The following is a 22,978-nucleotide window of genomic DNA, read 5'->3' on the forward strand; positions in this document are numbered from 1 at the left end:
AATGTTCCTCTTCATCTAAACTATTTAAATTAATTAGCTCTTTCGGTTTAGGAAGTGGCGACACAGTAGCTGATAATACAGTCTCTCCTTCTGTCAGAGGCTTATGTTTTTCTGACTTTACATTCAAATCAACACTATCATGAGAAGCAGCTAAACATATTTTTATCAGATTCCACAAACTATATGTAACAACAGGAGTATGAGTAGGCCCTCGAGACTCATAATAATTTTTTAAATCTTCTCCAACTTTCTGCCAGATTTCTATGTCAACAGAGCCGCCATCAGGAAACCAGGGAGATACACCATGGATATGCTGTAAAAATTCAGTCAACTGTGAGGTAGAAACTTTATTACCCCGAGCTTTAAGCATCGAAAGTAAAACCTGAGCAAATAATTCACACTCCTTTGAGCCCTTTGGCCCCATCTTATTTTACTTCTGACTATTGCCTTATGCCTCTATTAGTTTCACTTTTACTGGTGGCCACACATATTTTGCATAAGGGTTCTCTTACCTGCACTTTCTTTTTCTTTTAATTGCCTTCACGCTTCAGGTCCCTGTTCGAGTGCCACTTGCCGCGGACCAGCCGGAGAAAGAGGATCTCACCGCCCAGGGTCAGAAGGGAAGGGGTAAGGAACTGAAGTAGCACCGACGGATGGGGTCAGAAGGACCAAGACAACTGATGGTTGCAAGGCAAATTGTATTATGCTACAGTTGCAGATTATATAGACTAGAAATCGGAAGGCTGCCAGATGGTGGTTTACATTATCTACAGACTGTCTCGGCTCAAGGTTAACTTCCCTGGGAGGAAACCCATAAACCCAGAAGCATCAAAAATAACCTGCATGTGCAGGGGGGAGACAGCTTTGCTTGTCTCATTTTACATTCTTTCTGATCTCTGGGCCCTGGTGATTTATCTCCCATGGAATGGAACAAGGAGGGGAACAAGTAGGGACAGTCCCTTCGAGCAGCGGCCTCATGCCTGGCATGTCCTTACCTGCTCTCAAGGCTGACTGCTTCCCACACATATGTTGCCTTGTTTAAGCCTCAAGCCCTCGATCCTTTGTTGAAATACAATAATTTCACTCCTATGGTTTTCAATACCAAAAACTCAACCTCCAGGAGGGCTAAAGTCTAATTTGTACTCCAAACCAAGTAGCAGTGCAGTTCACTACTACTGAGGCTGGATCCATAAAGACTTCAAGACCACGTCCAGAAGACAAGTTATTATATATAATACCCTAGAAGGTCTGAAACATAATTATCATATACATAGCTGGTCCTTCAGAGCTTTTTACCTATAACATGTTTTTTGATGAAAGTTATTTAATGTACTGGAGATAACTGTGACTTACTGATCAAATATTTGAATACTTATACTTACCTGGGATTTCATTTCTGCTGAAAGAAAAAGGAAGAACAGGACTCACTAAAAAAAAAAAACAAACTTTAGAAATGAAAGTAAAAATCTTAACACACACTATCACTTTTGGAAGCAGCACAGAGGGGCAGTCAACGGTAAAACACTGGTGAAATAGGTCAAAACTCTGGGCCAAAAATCCATTGTCGTTATCATCAGTGACAGTACCACAACTGTGCCCTTCAGAATTAATAATCACTCCTAAGGATCTTCATTTGGCACCAGATGATGCGTTTAAGAGAAACGCTCTGGGAGGTTTTGAATCAGACTTGGTTTTTTGTTAGCCAAGTTACAGGAGAATTTTTAAAGTGGGGGGAGGGGAAGAAGGAAACGGACCAGGAAAAGAATTTAAGCCATCATCTATAAACCAACAAGGCACTGATAGTTCCAAACATTATGTCAGAAACTAAAATGACTGATATAGGCTCAAGTGGTTTATAAAACCTATAAAAAGACTACACCAGCAAAGTCCCCATTTATCTGTAGAGTTCAGAAACTAAAACAAGGAATATTTTAGCTTAAAACCTTATCTCAAGAGAATCATATACACTTCACATGAATAAAAATACCTGAAACCAAACATTTTTAAAAGCTCCAATACCCCAAATATAAAGAAAAATATTAATCCAGAAGACTCAATCAATCCATGATAATCACAGAACGGCTGGGCAATCTCTATCTCCCTTCCACACTAACCATCCATCCCATGGAAGACCAAGGGAGATCAGACCTTCCAGACTTACCTTCCAGACCTTCCAGACACCTGGCTGCTGCAAAATTCTATGGAGACTCCTTGTGGAACAGCAGTTTCCCATCTCTTGTGTCTCTCCCTATCATGATCATGATCATGCAGGAAGCAAGTCTGGCTGTGCTATTTCTTATCATTGTCTGTCACCCATCTGCAGCATGGTATTGTACAGATAAGGAAAAAGTAGTTCCCTTTCCCCCAGAAGGTTGAGGCTCAGGTACAGGGTAATTCTCCTGTGCACACAGTCCTTATTTAGGCCGACTCAGTGACTTCAACAGGCTTAATCATGTGATCAGGTTTGTTGCCAGCTGCGTAATGCTCCCACATCTGTAGATAGAGCCGCTCTAGGTCCACTGTGTATTGTTTGGTGTTGAACAGAGGGCTAGATGTTCTCTGCTTCCAGACTTTGCCACGAATTTTCTTCAGGTATTCTAGATCAGTTCCCAGTTTCACAGCTATGTCTTCATATTCTTGTCTATTTTGAGCAATAAGCTCAAGACAGCCTAAACAAGTGAGCTGGGAAGCTGCAACTCGGGAAGCAAGAGTCTCTCCTGGCATAGTCACCACGGGTGTCCCTGACCAAAGGACATCCATCCCTGTGGTGTGTCCATTACAGAGTGGAGTGTCCAAGCAGACATCAGCCAGCTGGCCTCTCCGAACATGTTCCTCTTTAGGAGCAACAGGTGAAAAAATGATACGGTTCTGGGGAAGGCCCATGTTTTGTGCATACTGTTGAATATTAGGTTCTCCTACTGCTGGAAAACGCAACAGCCACAGTACACTATTGGGAACACGCTTCAGAATATTTGCCCACATCTGCAAAGTAGATGGGTCAATTTTATACAACTGATTAAAGTTACAGTACACAATGGCATCTTCTGGTAACCCGTACTGAGAACGTGTGGTTACAATAATGGTACGGGGAACCTCCTCTCCAGTGGCAGCCTTAATGTTGATCTGGGTAGTTGCCAGTCCATTGCTAAGACTGAATCCATTAATTGTTATCTGAATTTGTCCTCTGTTAATCATTTCAATAACTGCCTCTGCAATAGTATTCATAGGAATGACAGGCATATTAAGAGCTGTATTACTGCTGTTTGCACTGTCTCCTCCATCAGGACATTTCGTCTTGACAATCTGCACATCTGGGAGACTATCAAGAAATGCTTTGAGGTCGATGCCATTCAGCACAATCCGATTGTCATAAATGTGCCCATTGGACTGAAAATCGATGACTGCTTTCTTCTTCAGGTGAGGGAACATATTAGCATGATCACCAATAAAGAAAGTATGGGGCATATAAGCCAGTTTCTCAGAATACTGCTCAGCAACTTCAGCAGGTGAAGTTTCCTGATCAGTGATGATATAATCCATGAAAAGCACGCCACTGGTCCCAGGGTAGCCCAGCCACATTGCCTGAATAGGAGCTGGCCTGAGAGCAAAGAGTTCATTTCGAGCACCCCTGGTATAACCATTCATATTTACAAGGATGTGTATACCATCTTGATGGATGCGATCAGCTGCTTTCCCATTGCATGGAATCTGAGAAAGATCAATGAAATGATGGGCTTCTGCCATCACCTTTGCTCGGAAGTTTGTGCCATCATCTGGGCTCAGGGCATAACAGAATACCTCAAATTTATCAGGATTGTGCATGCCTGGAATAGACTGCATAAGATGAGAAGTAGGATGATTCCCAAAGTCAGAACTCACGTATCCTACACGCAGTCGACCATCACTGAGCTTCAAGTCTTTTGGATGTTCGTACGGTGGTTTATGAAGGACACTGATCTCATCCAAGCAGAGGTTCCCGTGGCTCTCAGCAATAGCCTTCCTGAAGCCATGAGAAAGAGGATAGAGCATACTATGATGAGGCTGCACAGAAGGCAACCTATTCTTCTCCAGCTGGTCAGCCACAATGCTGACCAACTTCTTCATTCGCTCATCATAGTCTGTCCAATCACAGACAATCTGCAGGCAATGAGCCAAATCACAATAAGCGTCAGGAAAATCAGGTTCAAGCTTCAGAGCAGTGCGATAAGAAGCAATTGCTTCTGGAATATTCCCTGAATACTTGTGAATGGAAGCCAGATTGCTGTGGGCATCCGCAAGTGCAGGGTTAATCTGAATGGCACGAGTATAACACTGCAAGGCTCCCTGAACATCCTGCATCTCCTTTAGAGTGTTTCCCATGTTACAGTAGGCATCAGCAAAGGTAGGACTGATTCGAACAGCCTCCTTATAATGCATCAGAGCTTCCTGCAGTTTTCCCTGCTGCTGCAATACACTTGCTAAATTTGAATGGGCAACAGCAAACTCTGGGAAGACTTCTAATGCTTTACAATACAAGCGAACTGCCTCTTCAATGTTTCCCTGGTCTCCTTTGATATTGGCTAGGTTATTCAGAGAGTCTGCATGGGTGGGACACAGCCGCAGAGCTGTATTATAACAATCTTCTGCTTCGGCAACACTGCCCTTCTCTTCCAGAGCGTTGGCTAGGTTGCAGTAAGCATCAGGGAAATGTGGTTGCAACTCAATAGCTCGCCTGTAGGTGTCTATTGCCAGATCTATCAGGCCTTGCTCATAGTATACACAAGCCAGGTTGGCATGTACCACTGCATGATTTGGGCTCAAGCTTAGGGCACAAAGGTAAGCTGCCACAGCTCTGTCAAAAATCCGTGCCTCTTGCAAGACATTTCCTAAATTGATATAAGCATCCAGAAAACTGGGGTCAAGGGCGACAGCCTTTTCAAAGTGATGAATTGCAAGCCAAATCTCCCCTTGTGCATTGAAAACACAGCCAAGATTACTCCAAGCTACTGCAAAGTTCGGTTGCGTCTCCATTGCTTTCAAATAACATGCCTTGGCTCCTTCCAAGCGACCCAGGGCTTTGAGCAGGTTCCCCAGGTCACTGCGAACACAGTACAAATCAGGATTGCACTGAAGAGCAGAGACGTAAGCTTGTACTGCCCCTTCCATGTCGCCTGCTGCTACCAAAGCGGCTGCCAGGTTAATATAACCATCGATGAAATCTGGTTTGAGATGCAATGCATGCCGGTAATGCTCAATTGCTTCCTGCAACTGTCCTCTTTCCTTGTACACATTCCCCGAATTCGAATAGGCTTCTGCCAGAAGAGGGTTCTGTTTAATTGCCAGAGTACTAAAGTGGGCAGATCTGTCCAGCCTTCGACACTGGAAGTGTAGAGATGAAAGTAATAAAAGTACTCCAGTATTGTCTGGCTCTTGTCTCCACAGCTGCATGCAGTGTTTCTCAGCTGCCTCAAAATCTCCTGCCTGATATTCTCGATGAGCCAACTCAGCTAACCCTTGGAAGGAAAGCATACGTTTCGTTGGTTCTGTGCTGTCGGCCACGTTGCCCACAGAAGACGCCATCTGGAGCTTCTGGAGAGAGTGAGAAAAGGGGGTAATTGAGTCCCGCTGCCGCCACTACTGGCAAGAATGTTTCTAGAGGTAGCAAATATGAGGGCAGCAGCCGTACCACTGCTTTGGCAGGCTTAAGTGGCAGCGACAGTTACAGGCACCGAACCTTAGGAACTCTGGTTGGTCGTCTAACTGTCACGCTCTTGAAATCTTAATTCTTAACCCTGCCCTCTTCCACCATTTTTCTCCTAATCAGGGAATAAAAATTACCTATACACTTGCCTTAGAAGAAATCAAAAGTCAGTAGTCCAAACACTTTTCAAAATTTTGTTTTCTGTCCAGTTGGAAAGGAAATACATGATTGACTTTACTTCATCATTCATATAGTCAATGTGGAAAACATTAGGGCCGTGAATTTCAATACAGTAAGATCAGAAAATTTTAAATTGGCCTTCCCAAACCACTAATAAGTAACCGATGTTGTATATAATGCTAAAATCTTAGAGACTGAGTTTGATATTTTAAAAGTTCTGAAAGGATTAGCTAATTTCTCCTCATCATATTTCTCATGCCTCAAACCTGAGTATTACTTTTTTAAAAATAAATTTATTTATTTTTATTTATTTATTTTTATTTTGGCTGCGTTGGGTCTTCAATGCTGCGTGCAGACTTTCTCCAGTTGCGGCGAGCGGGGGCTACTCTTTGTTGCGGTGCCCGGGCTTCTCATCACAGAAGCTTCTATTGTTGTTCCACAACTCTATGGGTTCCTTTTTAGGTCCTATGAAGAACCCTAGAAATTAATTCATGTAATTATAGGTTTTTGCAAAATTGTCAAAAGTGAGATATTTTCACTTCAATCAGGTAAGACCAGTCGTCTCTTTCTTTGCCAATTTTCCTTCTATCATATTCCACTATGTTGGATCATATTGGAATGGCCACAGGCTTTTTTGAAATCTGGCTAAGGAGATTTTCTTTTGTTCTGTGGTACGCGGACCTCTCACTGTTGTGGCCTCTCCCGTTGTGGAGCACAGGCTCTGGACGCACAGGCTCAGCGGCCATGGCTCACGGGCCTAGCCGCTCCGCGGCATGTGGGATCTTCCCGGACCGGGGCACGAACCCGTGTCCCCTGCATCGGCAGGTGGACTCTCAACCACTGCGCCACCAGGGAAGCCCTAAGGAGATGTTTTAAGTGAGGCTATTATGTGATTTTCAGACACCACCATATGTAATTGACTATATACTATCCCATTACAGGAATAACTTCCAGTACTCATACTGACTACTCTACTGACTTAACTAGCACAAGACACAGAAGCATAAGGACAAAAACCACCTTACAATATAGCCATGTCTTGCACTTCACAGCTCTCAAAGCATGTGCGTTTGAAGAAGAAAAAACCAACTGAAAAGTACAAAACCAGAAGCTATTCTGTGGAAAATTATTTCAATCATCAGGCATGTGAAAGATAAGTCAAAGATTCAGTTTTCATCAATGCTTAGTCAAAACGGGAAATTTTCTTCTGTCAAGAATATACTCCAGGGGCTTCCCTGATGGCGCCGTGGTTAAGAAGCCACCTGCCAATGCAGGGGACAAGGGTTCGAACCCTGGTCCGGGAAGATCCCACATTCCACGGAGCAACTAAGCCGGTGTGCCACAACTACGGAGCCTGCGCTCTAGAGCCCGTGAGCCACGACTACTGAGCCTGCGAGCCACAACTACTGAAGCCTGCGTGCTTAGCGCTCGTGCTCTGCAACGAGAAGCCACGGCAATGAGAAGCCTGTGTACCGCAACAAAGAGTAGCCCCCACTTCCTGCAAGTAGAGAAAGCCTGCGCACAGCAACGAAGACCCAACACAGCCAAAAATAAATAAATAAATAAATAAAAGAATATACCCCATCAACAATGTGTGTAATGGAATGGTGTGAATGAGTATTTTATCAGAATTCCTGTAATGCACAAACCTATAGCAGTACTGAAATCAGTAATGCATTTATAATAGTAAATATTTATGAGGAAGTAATCCATAGAGGTTTTCTCAAAGTTAACAATGAAAATTAATGTGACATTATCAATAATAAATTGTGAAGCTGAAATAAACTTTTCTAAACTATTAATAACTAGAAGCAAATTCTAATCAACCATGTTACAAGAAATCTATGTCTATAAACTACAAAGTTTATTTCTTAAAATTTGATTTCGAAAATACATAAACTGTCGTATGAGGAGGCAGTTAAAGAATATATAGCTAAAAGAGTGGGGGAAAAGTTTTATAGAGACACATCTGGCAGTAGTTAATTTTTAAATGTCATTTTTCTAGATTTTGTGACACCTATAGTATTGATATTTGAAAGCATTTAAAAAATTGTAATTTGAAGATTTGCTACTTCCAGGTAGAATAAAATATTTGGAAGCAAAACAACGTTTCCACTGAGAGAAACAAAAAAAGCCAAATAAAATAGCGAGCATTCAAAAAGTTCTAGACAAACCAAGAGATAGAATCATATGGCTAAAATTCTAAGAAAAGAACAGATAATACAAAAATATTTATATAAGATATTGTGTATCTTTATCAGGAAAAGTCTTTCTCAAGAAAAGACTTTAAAATCATCAGAATTAATATTATATTTTATTTGTATATTATATTTATATATAGATATTTATATATTTATATAAAGAACTTAAAGATAAAGCCCTAGTTAAGGCAGTGACAAGAGCAGTAGCAGTGGGAGTGAAAAGAAATGGTTATATTCAAGCATATTTTGTCAGGAAAAGTCCAAGATCAAATGTCTGACTGCATACATGGGATAGATAGACGGAGTGGGAAAAATCAAAGTTAACTATAGAGGTTCTAGTGAAGATGGGGTTGCCGTCACCCAACCCAAGGGGCTGCGATCATCCCCAAGGTCTAGGAGACTCAAAGGAAGGTCATGGTCAGAGGCAAAGTTAATTGGTGGGAAAATAAGACTCCCAGTCTCTCCATCTCCTTATACCAGTTTTTTTTTTTAACATCTTTATTGTGGTATAATTGCTTTACAATGGTGTGTTAGTTTCTGCTTTATAACAAAGTAAATCAGTTATACATATGTCCCCATATCTCCTCCCTCTTGCATCTCTCTCCCTCCCACCCTCCCTATCCCACCCCTCTAGGTGGTCACAAAGCACCGAGCGGATCTCCCTGTGCTATGTGGCTGCTTCCCACTAGCTATCTATTCCTTATACCAGTTTTGTTTTTCTGCTCATATACGTAGCAGCATTTCATTCAAGGAGAAAGTCATTGATCTGACTAGTCAAATTAAACAACATAGTTCAAGGCACATTTACAGTGGTTAGTTCCTCCACAATTTAGAAAGTCACATTCACAATTTCCCTCTTCCTACGCCGCGGAACACATTGGCCATTCCTCCAAAGTTTCCACTCCACAGAGTGGACCAGAGATGACGTGAGCCCAGAACTGAGAGCTTGGCATGAGATGGTGTCAGCCCCACGTAGAGCTCTGGCATAAGTTATAACCCAACCCAGCTCTACAGAGAGCTCTGCATGGAATCCTGGGAGTAAACTCAGCCATAATAATGGGATTCTGTTTTTCATTTGCTTTTCTTCCTTGCTCAACTTTCCCTGGCCACTCTGACAAACAAACTTTCAGGCATTCCTGGACCACTCACTAACTTTATTCCATTTAATCTCATCCAGATTCCCAAGAAAATTACTAACTATAAGGAGGGAAATTTGGAACATGGTGAGTGTTAGATGCCTGAAATATACAGGTCATTGAATCCAGTTAAGTAGCAAATTATCTGGATCTCAAATATGCCAGTAGAATAGCAGACTAAGCTCAATTTAATGTACTCTTACTGGAGACACATGTAAATTCTGGGTCAATTTTGAAAAAGTTAAAAGCACATAGCTGAGATTAAAAGAAAGAAAGGAACACCTGCATGTTTCAGAAAGTAACAGAGAAATTAAATCCAGAGAAAGAAGAGCGGACTGATGTCTGTGGGTTCCGTTCCTTAGTATAGGCCTTATGTAAATAGGGACTGGAGCTAGAAATCTAACATTACCTTGAGGCCAGGAATTTAGACTCAGGATGGAACAATACTGAGAAGTTGGTACAGATATCCTACAGAAATTTCATGAGGAACTGCTTAGTCCATTAAGAGGGCCAAGGGAGGTGGTGAGGAAGACTGGTATCTCTTGAAAACCTTCAGGTACGGAAAACATCAACACCTCTGAAAAGTAGGCCTGTCCTTCCCAGCGTTGTGATGGCCAGGTTGTCACTAACCTGTAAGGCCCTGTATGAATCAGAAACTGCAAGGAGAGTAATTCAAAGAAAAACAGATGCAGGATGGGTGTGGCAATAAATCCTAGGACCCTATCAGAAACAAAATTAAAACCACTCTAAAGCGAAATTTTAACAAACCAGAGCAGATAGTATCCTAACCAGAATAGAATAATAATTCTGAGGAAGTTACTTTAGTTATTTAAGTAATATTCAATGCATTTCCATGGCCAGGCCCTTTTGAAGAATTCTAAAACATATACAAACAATTCGTTTACATCTTATATAGTCCACCATCCAGAGCAAAATTCACTTAAGTACTGTACTGGTGGAAATCGGGCAGCACTATGGAGACAATAAAAAGGTGTTTACCATCAAAAAATGTCAAGGTAAGAAAGATAATGTCTAATTTTTAATTATCCTGTGGTTTATTGAAATCTTTTGGAAACCCAAAATAGAGAAAACCTAGGAGGCAATGAAGACTTAAATATTTAGAGATTTATCAACTCATCTATAAAAGCTTTATTAATCTCTTCTTTTAATAACATGCCTGAGAGGTATAAATGTGTCCAGTGATAGGGTTGAAGAAGCCTGAGAGAATTCCAATTGTTTACTATTCTTGGTCAGCTATTAAGACCGTTCAGGAGCATCTTGATTTTCATGGCATCATCCAACAAAAAGCAGGATATTTTACAGAAAGTCCTGGTCCACTTTTTGGCTTGCTTTTGTGTTTATGTTTTTGGTTTTCTCACATTGGGCAGTACATTAGGCTACCTATTGCACACTCCCTCATTCATGCATGCATTCATTGAAACAATATTTACTGAGTTGAGATATTTAATTAACACCCAATAAATGATGTTTAGATGAATGAATGCGCTTTTTATCAAAGTAAGTGTAAGTACTGAGAAAAATTACAGAATGTATGATCCCAGCCCCACAAAAGTGTATAATTGTGTTGAGGATATAACATATGCTGGTGAAATAACTAATATATCATATTGGACAGTTTCTAAGTTCAAAAATGAGTTTTTATAAATAATCAGAGCCTAAGGAGGACAAAGAAGGGACAGTTCATTATGGGTTGAATCTATCAATAAATGTACATTTCAGATGAGATTTGAGATTGACCTTAAAGAAAGAAGAGGACTTAGATATATGAACAGAGAACAAAAAAGGCATGGTGATAGCATGTGCATAGATAGTGTGGCCAATATTTATGTTCTTCATTAAAGATAGTCAGAGATAACCCAAATGTAACTGTTCCCATGGGTCCATTCTCAGTATCCAAACAAAACGGCAAATCCTATCTCAGTAAAACTAATGAAAAACACAGTCTTTAACAAAGACATTGTGAAGGAAAGGGGGAGAGAAAGGCTTGCATCCCACAGCACACAACAAAACTTATTTAATTATTTGTTTCATTTTCTCCCTCTGAAAATTTCCTCTCCCTCTCTCTGTATGTCTCTCTTCTCCCACATCTGGCCACACTCTACCAGCCACCTTTCCAGATCTTTCCAGAACTCTCCATCCTAGTTTCATTATGCCACAAGTTGAACATCTCACAGGTCTCCAGGATGCATCCTCATCACTTATTCCACAAAGACAAACAAAGGACACTTCTCAGGATCACGTTTCTTGGAAGGAAGAAGTCACGAGGAGTGATTATAAATAATATAAGGTGGAGAGCAGTGACTTAAAATACCATTTTTCCTCTTAGAATGTGAATACAGGGAACTTTGGGAAACTAGAAAATCTAGAAAGGATTCATTGATAATTATATATTTTCAATGAATAAAATAAAATGTAATAATACGGCTAAACTCTGACAGATTAACTTTTTCAAAAGTTGCTTTCACACACCTTCACTATTGGGATGTTTGATAAACACATCTTTCTTCTTTCTTTGCAGATACTGGCACCAAACTTTCAAACAATAAGAACCTTCCCATAAGTCCCTTTCCAGGCAAGATTAAGGTATAATAATCCAAACAGATTTTTGAAGAAGATAACTGGTTGAAAGCACAGGAAAAGAGCTGGGTTGCTCTTTTTCAACGGTCACATAATGAGTAATGTGGGAATTGGTTTACAAAGTCTCTCTCCATGAGGGGCTAAGGTTAAGATTAGAACTTCTGAGGCCAGAAGAGCAAAATAACTACAACAACACACATATTTTCAAGAGCCGCCCTTTGGATGTGAGGGATTGATTTTTCCCACTCTTTTTTCAGCAGCCCACCTGGTGTCTTTAGTAAATGACATAAGAGAATACAGTGTGGCCAAGAAGGCTTAGATTTCCTTAGCCCCAAGTCAGATATTCTCAAGTGACTGTCCACTCAAATTAAAAAGAGAGATTTACAAGAGGAAACTGGATACAACTGAGTGTACTTTTATTTCAGCCCTTTACCTGAATGTTTTGTTTTGTTTTCAGTTCTCCACTGAAGTTGCCTACATTAATATATTTTTAAGAACATTTCCTTACGTTGAAGTATTCATTCAGTATATTCATTTACTATAATTGAGAAAAGCCAAATGACTTAGGCAAATTCATTTCTGTACTGCCACAGCAGTGTATTGTGAACTAAATGACACCTGGCAGTTGTTTACTCAGATACTAACTCAGTTAGAAGGCAGAACAAGGATACCTACCCATTCAGGGAAGGAAAGGTCACTTAGCCTCTGTAGCTGTCTTAGGTCTCTTATCATCACAGTAACAAATTGAAGACTAAAAACCATACGATCATCTCAATAGATGCAGAAAAAGCTTCTGAAAAAATTCAATATCCATTCATGGTAAAAACTCTACAGAAAGTGGGCACAGAGGGAACATACCTCAACATAATAAAGGCCATATATGACAAGCCCATAGCTAACATACTCAATGGTGAAAAGCTGAAAGCATTTCCCGTAAGATCAGGAACAAGACAAGGATGCCCACTCTCACCACTTTTATTGAACAGAGTTTTGGAAATCCTAGCCACAGCAATCAGACAAGAAAAAATAAATAAATAAAAGGACTCCAAAATGGAAAGGAAAAAGTAAAACTGTCACTGTTGGCAGATGGCATGATACATAGAAAATCTGAAAGACACCATCAAAAAACTATTCGAGCTCAAACATGAACTTGGTAAATTTGCAGGATACACTAGATTTCTATATATAAATTTTGTATTTCTATACACTCACAGTGAACTATCAGAAAGAGAAATTAAGGAAACAATCCCATTTACAATCGCATAAAAAAGAATAAAATACATAAGAATAAACCTGCCTAAGGAGGTAAAAGACCTGTACCCAGGAAACTATATGACACTCATAAAAGAAATGAAAGATGACACAAACAGCTGGAAAGATACACCATGGTCACGGAGTGGAAGAATTAATATTGTTAAAATGACCATCATACCCAAGCAAATCTACGGATTCAATGCAGATTGTATCAACATATCAAGGGCATTTTCCACAGACCTAGAACAAATAATTTTAAAGTTTGTATGGAAACACAAAAGATCCTGAATAGCTAAAACAGTCTTGAGAAAGAAGAACACAACTGGAGGAATCATGCTCCCTGGCTTCAGACTGTGCTACAAACCTACAGTAATCAAAACAGTATGGTACCGGCACAAAAACATCCATCACTGGAACAGAATAGAGAGCCCAGAAAGAAACCCATGCACTTATGTCAATGAATCTATGACAAAGGAGGCAAGAATATGCAATGGAGAAAAGTCTGGGCTTCCTTAGGGATGGTTTCATCAATTAATTTGTTTTCTTAAATGGACCATACTTTTCCATGTCTTTGTATACCTTGTGAGTTTTTTGGTTGAACATTTGGCTTTCAAATATTATAATGTGGTGTCTAGGGAAATCATATTCTCCCACTTTCCCAGGGCTTTGGATTGTTGAAGGCTGTAGCAGTCTGTTTGTTTAGGGACCTTTCCAAACTAGTTTTGCAATGAGTGTACTCCTTATCGTATGTAGGCACTGAAGTCTCTGTTCCTTTAGTTCATGTTTAGCTAATGTTTTGACAGAGATGTCCTTGAATTCCTGCACCTAAGACAAACAAAAACAAATATACACAAGCACATCCACATGCACACTCAAAACCACACACCTCTCCCCATTGTGCAGATTGCTGGATCACTCCTTCAACATTTAGCTGACCTGCACTGAGTTCAGGGCTCAGCCCATGGTAAAAGCTTAGAGACTCCTCTGGTGTTTTCAGAATACGCATCTTATCTTGAGTATGCATGTGGCTTTCTTAATTTCTCTGGACACATGTGTACTTTTTGTATGTTCTAAGTTCCCAAAGAATCTCCCCCAACTTTTGCTCCTGCATCTTATGTGGTCTATTGTATTTCAATGCACAATCTTCTGCCCCAGCCATCTGTGCTTTGTTAGTTCACCTTGCACTTTTTTTGAGCAATGACCGCTGCTTTCCCAGACTGTGTTCCAGGTTAGCTAAGACAGAGATAAGCATCTTGTGTCAGTCCTTCAGGTAGCTCCCAGACAGGTTAGAACAGATACACATAATAATCCGAGAGTACGGTCTCTTCTGCTCCCTCCTGAAGCAGGATTGAGGGTCCCATACTAGGAATGGTCTGCTGCTACTTTAAGACTATCACTGCATTACGACCCCACGACTTTAAGACCACCACTACACTAAGAGTAGATGGGGCAAGGGCAAGTAAAAATGCCACAAAGCTTTCCTGCCATTTTCAAATTGCCTCTTCCCTGGTTCAGTATGTGTTTGGTTGCTGTAAATCTTTGCCTGATTTCAGGACTAAGAGAAACTCAAGGAACCCCACAACAAGAAACAGTATGATCAAACTCTCAGATGCCAAAAGACAGAGAAAGAATCTTTTCTCCCAAAGGAGAAAGAAAAAACAAATTTGTTACAAAGCAGGGATCCTCAAAAAGATTCATAGCTAATTTCCTATCTGAAACCATGGAGGCAAGAGGCCAGACATATTTAAAGTGCTGAAAGAAAAAAACTGTCCACCAAGAATTCTATATTTGGCCAAACTGGTTTCAAAACTTAGGGAGAAATTAACACATTCCCGGATGAACAAAGGCTGAGGGCGTTTGTTTTACAACTTCCTAACACTGCCCTATGACAAATGCTAAACTGAACCTTCAGGTTGAAATGAAAGGACACTAGACAGCAACTCGAAGCTGTATAAAGAAATAGAAATCTCCAGTAAAGATAAATACATGGGCAGATACTAAAGCCAGTATTGTGCTACTGGCTTGTAACTCTACTTTTTATTTCTCACATGATTGAAAAAACAAATGCATAAAATAATCATAAATCCACGTTATTGGGCTCACAAAGTATAAAGGTGTAATTTGTGACAACAATAATGTAAGGAGGAGGAATGGAACTGTAGAGGAACAGAGTTTCTGTGTGCTATTGAAGTTGGTTCCAATTCAAATGATATTGGTTGAACTTTAGAAGGGTAAATGTAATCTTCTCGATAACCACAAAGAAAATATCAATAGACTATATGCAAAAAGAAATGAAAAAGGAATCAAGAGTTCACTACAAGAAAATCGGCTAAGCACAGAAGAAGTCAGTAATGGAGTAAATGAGGGACAAAAAATGCATAAGACATACAGAAAACAACCAGGAAACAGACAGAATTAAGTTCTTCCTCATCAGTAATTTTTAAAAGAGTGGATTAAGCTCTCCAATAAAAAGATAAATATTGGCAGAATGGACTTTAAAAACATCCATAATCCAAGTATATGCTGTCCGCACAAAACTCACTTGATTTCAAGAGACATAAGTTGGTTGAAAGTTAAAGCACAGAATAAAATATCCCATGCAAATAGTAACAAAAAGAAAGAAAGAGAGAGAGAGAAAAAGGAAGGAAGGAAGGAAGGAAGGAAGGAAGGAAGGAAGGAAGGAAGATAGATCTGGGATGGCTACGTTAATATCACACAAAATAAACTTTAAATCAAAAACTATCACAAGAGGAAAAGGAGGCCACTATATGTTGATAACAAGTTCAATCTATCAAGAAGATATAACAACTATAAACATATGTGTACCAAACATCCCCTAAATATGTGACGCAGACATTGACAGAATTGAAGGAAGAAATAGATAGTTCTAAAATTATAGTCGGAGATCAATACCTTGCTTTCAATAATGGATAACACATCTAGACAGAAGATCAGTAGAGAGGTAGGGGGACTGAATAACACATTTAACCGACTAAACCTAACAGCCATATATAGATCACTCCACTCAACAACAGCAGAATACACATTTTTCTCAAGTACACGTGGAACATTCTCCAGGAAAGACCATATGTTACGCCACAATACAAGTACCAATACATTTTTAAGAAACTGAAATCATACAAAGTATCTTCTTTAGCCACAGTGAAATGAAGGTAGAAATCAATAACAGAACCATTGGTAGCCATTTCCCATCATGCCTGCCACACATGATATAAAGCAATGAAGGGAAAAACATAACTGACCATTTAGAAAAGTGGGAAAGAGGACATACCATTCACACAGAGTGTGTGCTGTTTCCCGTTGTCAGGGATAGAAATAAATTAGCATCATTTATTCATTAGTGTGTTAATTTCTTGGTCAATCATTGCACAGCCAGTGTTTCTGCCTGATGGGAAGATTTCCTATACTCAGTGTTGAGTGGAGACAACCTTGAAAGGGACATTTAAAAGGATTATATTGTGATGGGCTTAGCAGTACCCTTCCTCCTATGCCAGTATTTAGGCTGGGGTATTTCCATGCAGTGTGTACAATCATAGGCCCCAGGTCACCAGAATTTAGTTGGATTCATTTTGTTAATACATTCCCTCAGTACTTTGTCTTTTATTTCACTGTTGCATTTACTTCATTCTTTATTATCACTGCAAAACAACTTTGTTTCCTGTTCGGATGCCAAAAAGTGGATATCAATACCTCCTGAGTTTTACACATCACAGGTCTGTTTTACATATCAGAGACAGAGACAGCAACTATTTCCAATGACTTTGAGACATGCTTTGAACATGTGATTAACGTGGAGTGTTGAAATGTGTGTCGAGCTCATTATACTTGCTCTAAAAGGTTTCAAACTGCAAAGATTTAAAAATCTTTATCTTTGAATAGTTTTCCTGTGCTGTCCCTTTGTGTCAGACTGTTAATGTGCAGTCTGGCACCTTCAAATAATGTGGCTTTGTAACCAATTATTTACATGTTGTTTTATCCACAGAGAATCTTTTTTTTTTAATAAATTTATTTATTTTTGGCTGTGTTGGGTCTTTGTTGCTGCACATGGGCTTTCTCTATTTGGGGCGAGTGGGGGCTACTCTACATTGTGGTGTGCGGGCTCCTCATTGCTGTGGCTTCTCTCGTTGCGGAGCACGGGCTCTAGGCGCTGGGGTTTCAGTAGTTGTGGCACGCGGGCTTCAGTAGTTGTGGCTCATTGGCCCTAGAGCACAAGCTCAGTAGTTGTGGCGCACGGGCTTAGTTGCTCCGCGGCATGTGGGATCTTCCCAGACCAGGGCCCGAACCCATGTCCCCTGCACTGGCAGGAGGATTCCCAACCACTGTTCCACCAGGGAAGTCCCCACACAGAGAATCTTAAGGTCAAAATATACAACTCGATTAACTACACTTCCTCCTGTTCACATTTCCCTCATATTTTCTTCATCTTCTGTCTATGTTTCCTTGGCCCTGTTTATATTAAGTGCTTTTGCCATTATATTTGATTGTCTGTATTCCGGTGAGTTACCACAATGCTTTATGAGACATGGTAGGATATAAATGCATTTAAGTTTTATATATATATATATATATTATATATATATATATGTAGTTTGCTTGAGTGCAGTGTTTTTTGTTTTCTGTACTGAATTCATTAGCATGGGTCGGTATAAAATTTAGCATAGGTCAATATGTAATTTGTAAACTAATAAGGTCTTAAAAGTGAGGAATTAAGTCTTTTAAATTTAATTATTTATTGTAAAGAGCAGAATAGCATACATAAACAGGTGCCTAAGGAAAATTTGTATTCTAATATGGAACTCTCATAAACACCTATTTTTTTTTCTTTTAATGGTATGATAGTAGACCATTTGATTATTTCTATTTTTATGGCTTTAACTTTAGAACAATGAAATATTTGTAAATTTTAAAAAGTATTTTTCTTTATTTGATGCGGCTAGGATACTGGAGAAATGAAAGGTCAAACACCTATTGAGGAATCCATACTTGTCTATATATTGGGTACTTTTATTTCAATAACTGATTTAAAATTCCTAAAAGGATGCTATAATAAGTTATTACGCCATTTTACAGACTGAATTAAGTGAATTTCAGGGAGGTATGAAACTTGCCTAAGGCTATCCAGCTGCCAAGCGGTAGGAGTGAGAATTAAATCCGGGTATACCTATCGCCAAAGTTTCTGCTCATCTCTTTACATCATCCACTTTTAATAGCCAATGCTTTCCTGCTTACAAATATGACTGAGGTTTCCAGACAGTCAACATTCCTTTGTAATCAGATAGAAAAATTACTGTTGATTCTCTAAAGACATATTCCTTTTCCATTAAGTGACTTTAGTTGTTCAAATGATACTTCCAGACAGTAGTAATCATACAGTTGGGGACTAAGAACAGAACTCAGGGATGTGTCTAGCAGTCAGTAAAGACCAACTGGGCTCACTGATGATATTTACGGTCATTTCCTCTAGACTAACATAATCTTATTAATAAGACCCTAATAATTCACAGTACTGCCCTTGCCTGATTGTTTGTTCTTCTCCCTCTATCACTCTCTCTTTCCCCATATTATTATTATTTTTGGCGATTTTTGGTGAATTAAATTCAGGGATTAGTATTCAGGAGTACTAGTCACAAAAGCAGAGAATCTTAGCTCACACCAAAGGAAGAAAATAGAGAAAAAGTATAAATTATATGAATACACACACATACACACATGTGCCAACTATATGCTGCACTTCTCCAAAATCTATTCAGTATCTGCACATTTACCGTATATTAGCAGTAAGACCAGAAATGAGCGTAACGCTCTGTTTACAAGGCACAGAAAACAGACCCAAATATGGAAATTACTAGCAATGAGAATGGGGAAGAAAGACTACAACAAGGAATGTAGATGATATTTTTGTTTCCTAGCTATGATGCCAAATATTGAACTTTCAACTGGAGACAAGGAGGCCATAAAAAGTTGTATTAGTTTCCTAGAGCTGCCATGACAAAGTACCAGAGACTGAGGAGGTTAAACAACAGAAATTTACTCACTCACAGGTCTAGAGGCTAGAAATCTGACATAAGGTGTCAGCAGGATTGATTTCTTCTCAAGTATCTCTTCTTGGTTTGTAGATGCCATGTTTTCCTTCTGTCTTCACATGATCTTCTCTCTGTGCATGTCTGTGTCCTAATATTTTCTTTTTATAAGGACACCAGTCATATTGGATTAAAGCCCACCCATTTAACCTCAGTTACCTATTTAAGGGCCTTATCTCCAAATACAGTCATATTACGAGGTATTGGGGGTTAAGACTTCCACATATTAACTTGAGCAGGACACAATTCAGCTGATAACAGAAGATAAGAGTAATTTAAGCAAGTAAGTAACTATTGTTTACAGTGAGTTGCTTAAGGATATGAATTTACTCAAGAAGAACAAGAAGAAATTACATAACACTGTACGTTATACAAAGATATTAAATTAATCATCATAACATTATAACATTTAATGTTATAAATTAGACTAAGCAAGATGAAGCAACTTATCCAGAATTGTATAGTTGGTACTTTCCAGAATTTAAACCAGGTATTTTCCCAGTTCCATTCTATGTTATATATTCATTTCATTATTTGAAATGAATTTTGAGTCTTCATTTTGCTTAGTTTCTGAAGTTATATGGGGATAGAATGGAGTTGGATATTTTCAGTGACATTCACACATGGGGAAGGAAATTGAGTGCAGAAGCTTCAGCAATGTTTCCATGGAGAACACTAACAACAGAACCAGAAACACCGTTATCCTTTTGGTTCAGTGATCTTTCCTGAAGCACTACAAGAATCAATTTTAAGAAGCCCAGTGTTTTCCAAACTTTCACCAATGGGCTCTGTAGGGTCCTCTAACAGTATCTAAGAGACTAACTAGTTTCTCATCCCAAGCCACTTAAGACAAGGAGTTCTGATTGTTCTCTGTGAGGAAATCAAGTGACAATCATAGCTGGTGATTTAGGATAGTTTCTTCAGGGCCCAGGCAAAACCTAATACACAGTAATAATCATTGTTAACTGCATCTTTGACAAGGATTAATCAGGTATCAAAGAGGTCTATAAATTGGGAGAAATTATGATCAAACAGAAACATAGACCACAGATATTTAATTAATTCTCAATTTTTTATGAGTTTAACTTTGGTTAACCTAATTTTCCTTCTTCTAGACAATTTCCAATTCGTCTCCACAAAGAGACCAGAATAATCACCTTCCAATACAAGATTTATTGTGTTGCTTTAATTTAAAGCATACAGTGACTTCTACATTCACTCCACCAAGTTTTGCCAGGAGAGAAAAGGAGACGTGATATTTTGTCTTGAATTAGATATGCCACCATACTTGACTTAGCTCATCCTACTGGAAGCACTTTGAGGGCAGATTCTACAGTCTTGTCTTACATCCTCTACGGAATCAAGCCAAGGGAATCACACACAGTTACAGCTGGAAAAACATTTGTTCTGGGTTAATACTTTTAGCCTTTACCACCAAGACTTTATCACCAAGACCTACATTTACAGTCTCGAAACAGGAGACCTTCTTGCCTTCCGTTTTCATATTGACTAGGAAGGTAAAGGGAAGAACTGAGAAGTATCCAAAGTCAGCTAGCAGCCAGCACAGATAAATCATCGGTGGAGATAGTGTTTCTTTCAAAAGATATAAACATAAGAGGAAGTCCTAGTGTTTGAAACAACTGTGCATAATAAAATTCCATGAAAACCTAGAAATCCAGATGCAGATCAGTAACATATTGGTTAAATAAGCTGTTATGTTCATGCAATGGACAAGTGTACATACATTAAGAAGAACGAGATACTCTTTTCTATGAGATTCTCTTTTCACTGAACTCATCAGTGCTGCAAACACAATGTTACATAATACTTTTTCTTTAACATTATATCAGGCATCCTCATCTGGTCCTGCATTTATTGCCAGTGTTACTAAAGTCTATCACTTACCTCTTTCTCTTTTAGACATATAATTTCTTCTTATTTTGGAAGCATTCATCAATCCCTATTTTACTCTTTCTTTTAAATTACAAATGAATATTGAATTTTACAAAATATCTTTTGGGGGATATTTCAAGTGATTGTATACTTTTGCTCTCCTTTGACCTTGTTATATGGTAAATTATATTTTGTTATTTTACATTACGCTATTTATTATATATTGTATTGTTTATTAATGACACTTATTATATTATAATTACATTATTTTTAAGGTAGCATTTTGTTTTAGATAGACAAAACAACCAGTGGAATAGGACGCATCTTAAAATTAGATGCAAGAGCATAAGGGAATTGAGATTAAAATAAAATTCACGTTTTGGATCAGCAGCAAAAATTATTCAACAAAAGTGGGAAAATATGGCTATCATAGAATTACTAAATTCTAGATACAGCAACTAGTTAAAAGTTAAAAAATAATGAAAGTGTAAAAGTATCAGAAACCTGGGAGACTTGAAATAAATTATTCATGGGGAATACCTTTCTAAGATACAAAGAAAAAAAGGATACATTTAATTATATAAGAATTAAAATTTTCCTCATGGCAAAATGCACTACAAAGGTCAGAAAACAAGCAAAAGAAATTGGGAAATATATTTAGAAATGGATATGCCTTCTTTACAACTTTTGAGAGAAGCACATGTTTCTTTTTCCTTTAACCTGTTATGTGGGTATTAATCTATAATGTAAGTGCATGGTTCCTTTCCTTTCATCTGTAATGTGAGTGTCAACATGGGGCACTGTTTCCAAGCACAGACTTTGGATGTTCCTGTACTGGTCCCGTCACTGACCATCCACAAAAACTTACAAATGTTGCTTTACTTTCCTGGGTGTTAGAGTCTTAGCTAAGAAATGGAAGCAAAATAGAACTTTCCCCCAGGGATGATATAGAAGGTTTAAAGGAGTAAATATGTAAGTGACTTAGCACAGTGCCTAGTACAAGAGAGATCAATGTAAGTACTTACCAAGTTTTTAAAGAGACAGATGAAAGAAATAAAATGTGGTGATTTCAATCTATTGATATATATTCTTGACATTAAACTACATTGGATGACCTAACTTGCTCGTGCTTTTTCTTACTCTAGTGAACTTGGGTAGCTAATATCATAGTTTAAAATTTTTCCTTTTATATTTACAAGTAAATTTGACCTGTAAATTTCTTTTTCCTTACAGTCCTAATCTATTTTCAGTATTAGGATTATATAGACTTCATAAGATGAATAAAGGAGCATTCTTCCTTTGCTACTCCCTAGAAGTTTTTCTTTGTTAATATTGATGTTATCTGTTTAACAGAAGTTGGATAGAATTCACCTCCCAAATGATCTGGCCGGGTCTGGTATTTTCTTGGTGAAAGACTGTAAACTACTGACTTAATTCCTTTACTGGTGCAAGAACTCCAGCTACAAATTTCCTCTTGTGTCAGTTTTGGTAAACTTTAGGAGCTAGGAAATTGTCCACTTTACAGAAATGTTCAAATTTACTGGCATTTCATATATTCTCTGTTTGTACTCTCTGCTATAACATTGTCCTGATTCTTTCCGTATATTGTTTACTTACGTTTTTGTTTTGCTTAATCAAAGTTTGTTTTTTTAAAGCTTTTCAAAGAATATTCTTTTGACTTACTAAATCACCTCAATTTTACACTTTTTTCTGTTTTATTAAGTTCTGCTCATATCTTTATTGTCTATTTTTCTATGTTCTCAGGGTTTATTGTTTTACTCTTCTGATGTCAATTAAAACACTTGGTTATTAATTTTAATAAATCTTTTTACTTATAAATAGTTGAACTTTTTGAAGGTTCCAGCTTAGTTGTACGTATCTAAGGGTCAGCTCCTCCTCATAGTTGCTGGCCTAAGGCTTGGTTCACCCTATAGC

At 38.6% G+C, this 22,978-nt stretch overlaps 1 long non-coding RNA gene and 1 pseudogene across 1 annotated transcript; one reads left to right on the forward strand and one right to left on the reverse strand.

Moving 5' to 3' along the window:
• Nucleotides 1–1,428: 1,428 nt before the first annotated feature.
• The window catches only part of LOC137222064 (UDP-N-acetylglucosamine--peptide N-acetylglucosaminyltransferase 110 kDa subunit pseudogene), a 33,014-nt pseudogene continuing 11,464 nt past the window's right edge, over nt 1,429–22,978 (reverse strand).
• LOC137222066 (uncharacterized) lies at nt 5,070–21,193 on the forward strand. The gene is made up of 3 exons (XR_010942258.1): nt 5,070–5,637; nt 11,737–11,801; nt 20,266–21,193. It is a non-coding gene; the product is annotated as an uncharacterized lncRNA (long non-coding RNA).

Source organism: Pseudorca crassidens, chromosome 3, assembly GCF_039906515.1.
Source record: "Pseudorca crassidens isolate mPseCra1 chromosome 3, mPseCra1.hap1, whole genome shotgun sequence".
Lineage (NCBI taxonomy): Eukaryota > Metazoa > Chordata > Mammalia > Artiodactyla > Delphinidae > Pseudorca > Pseudorca crassidens.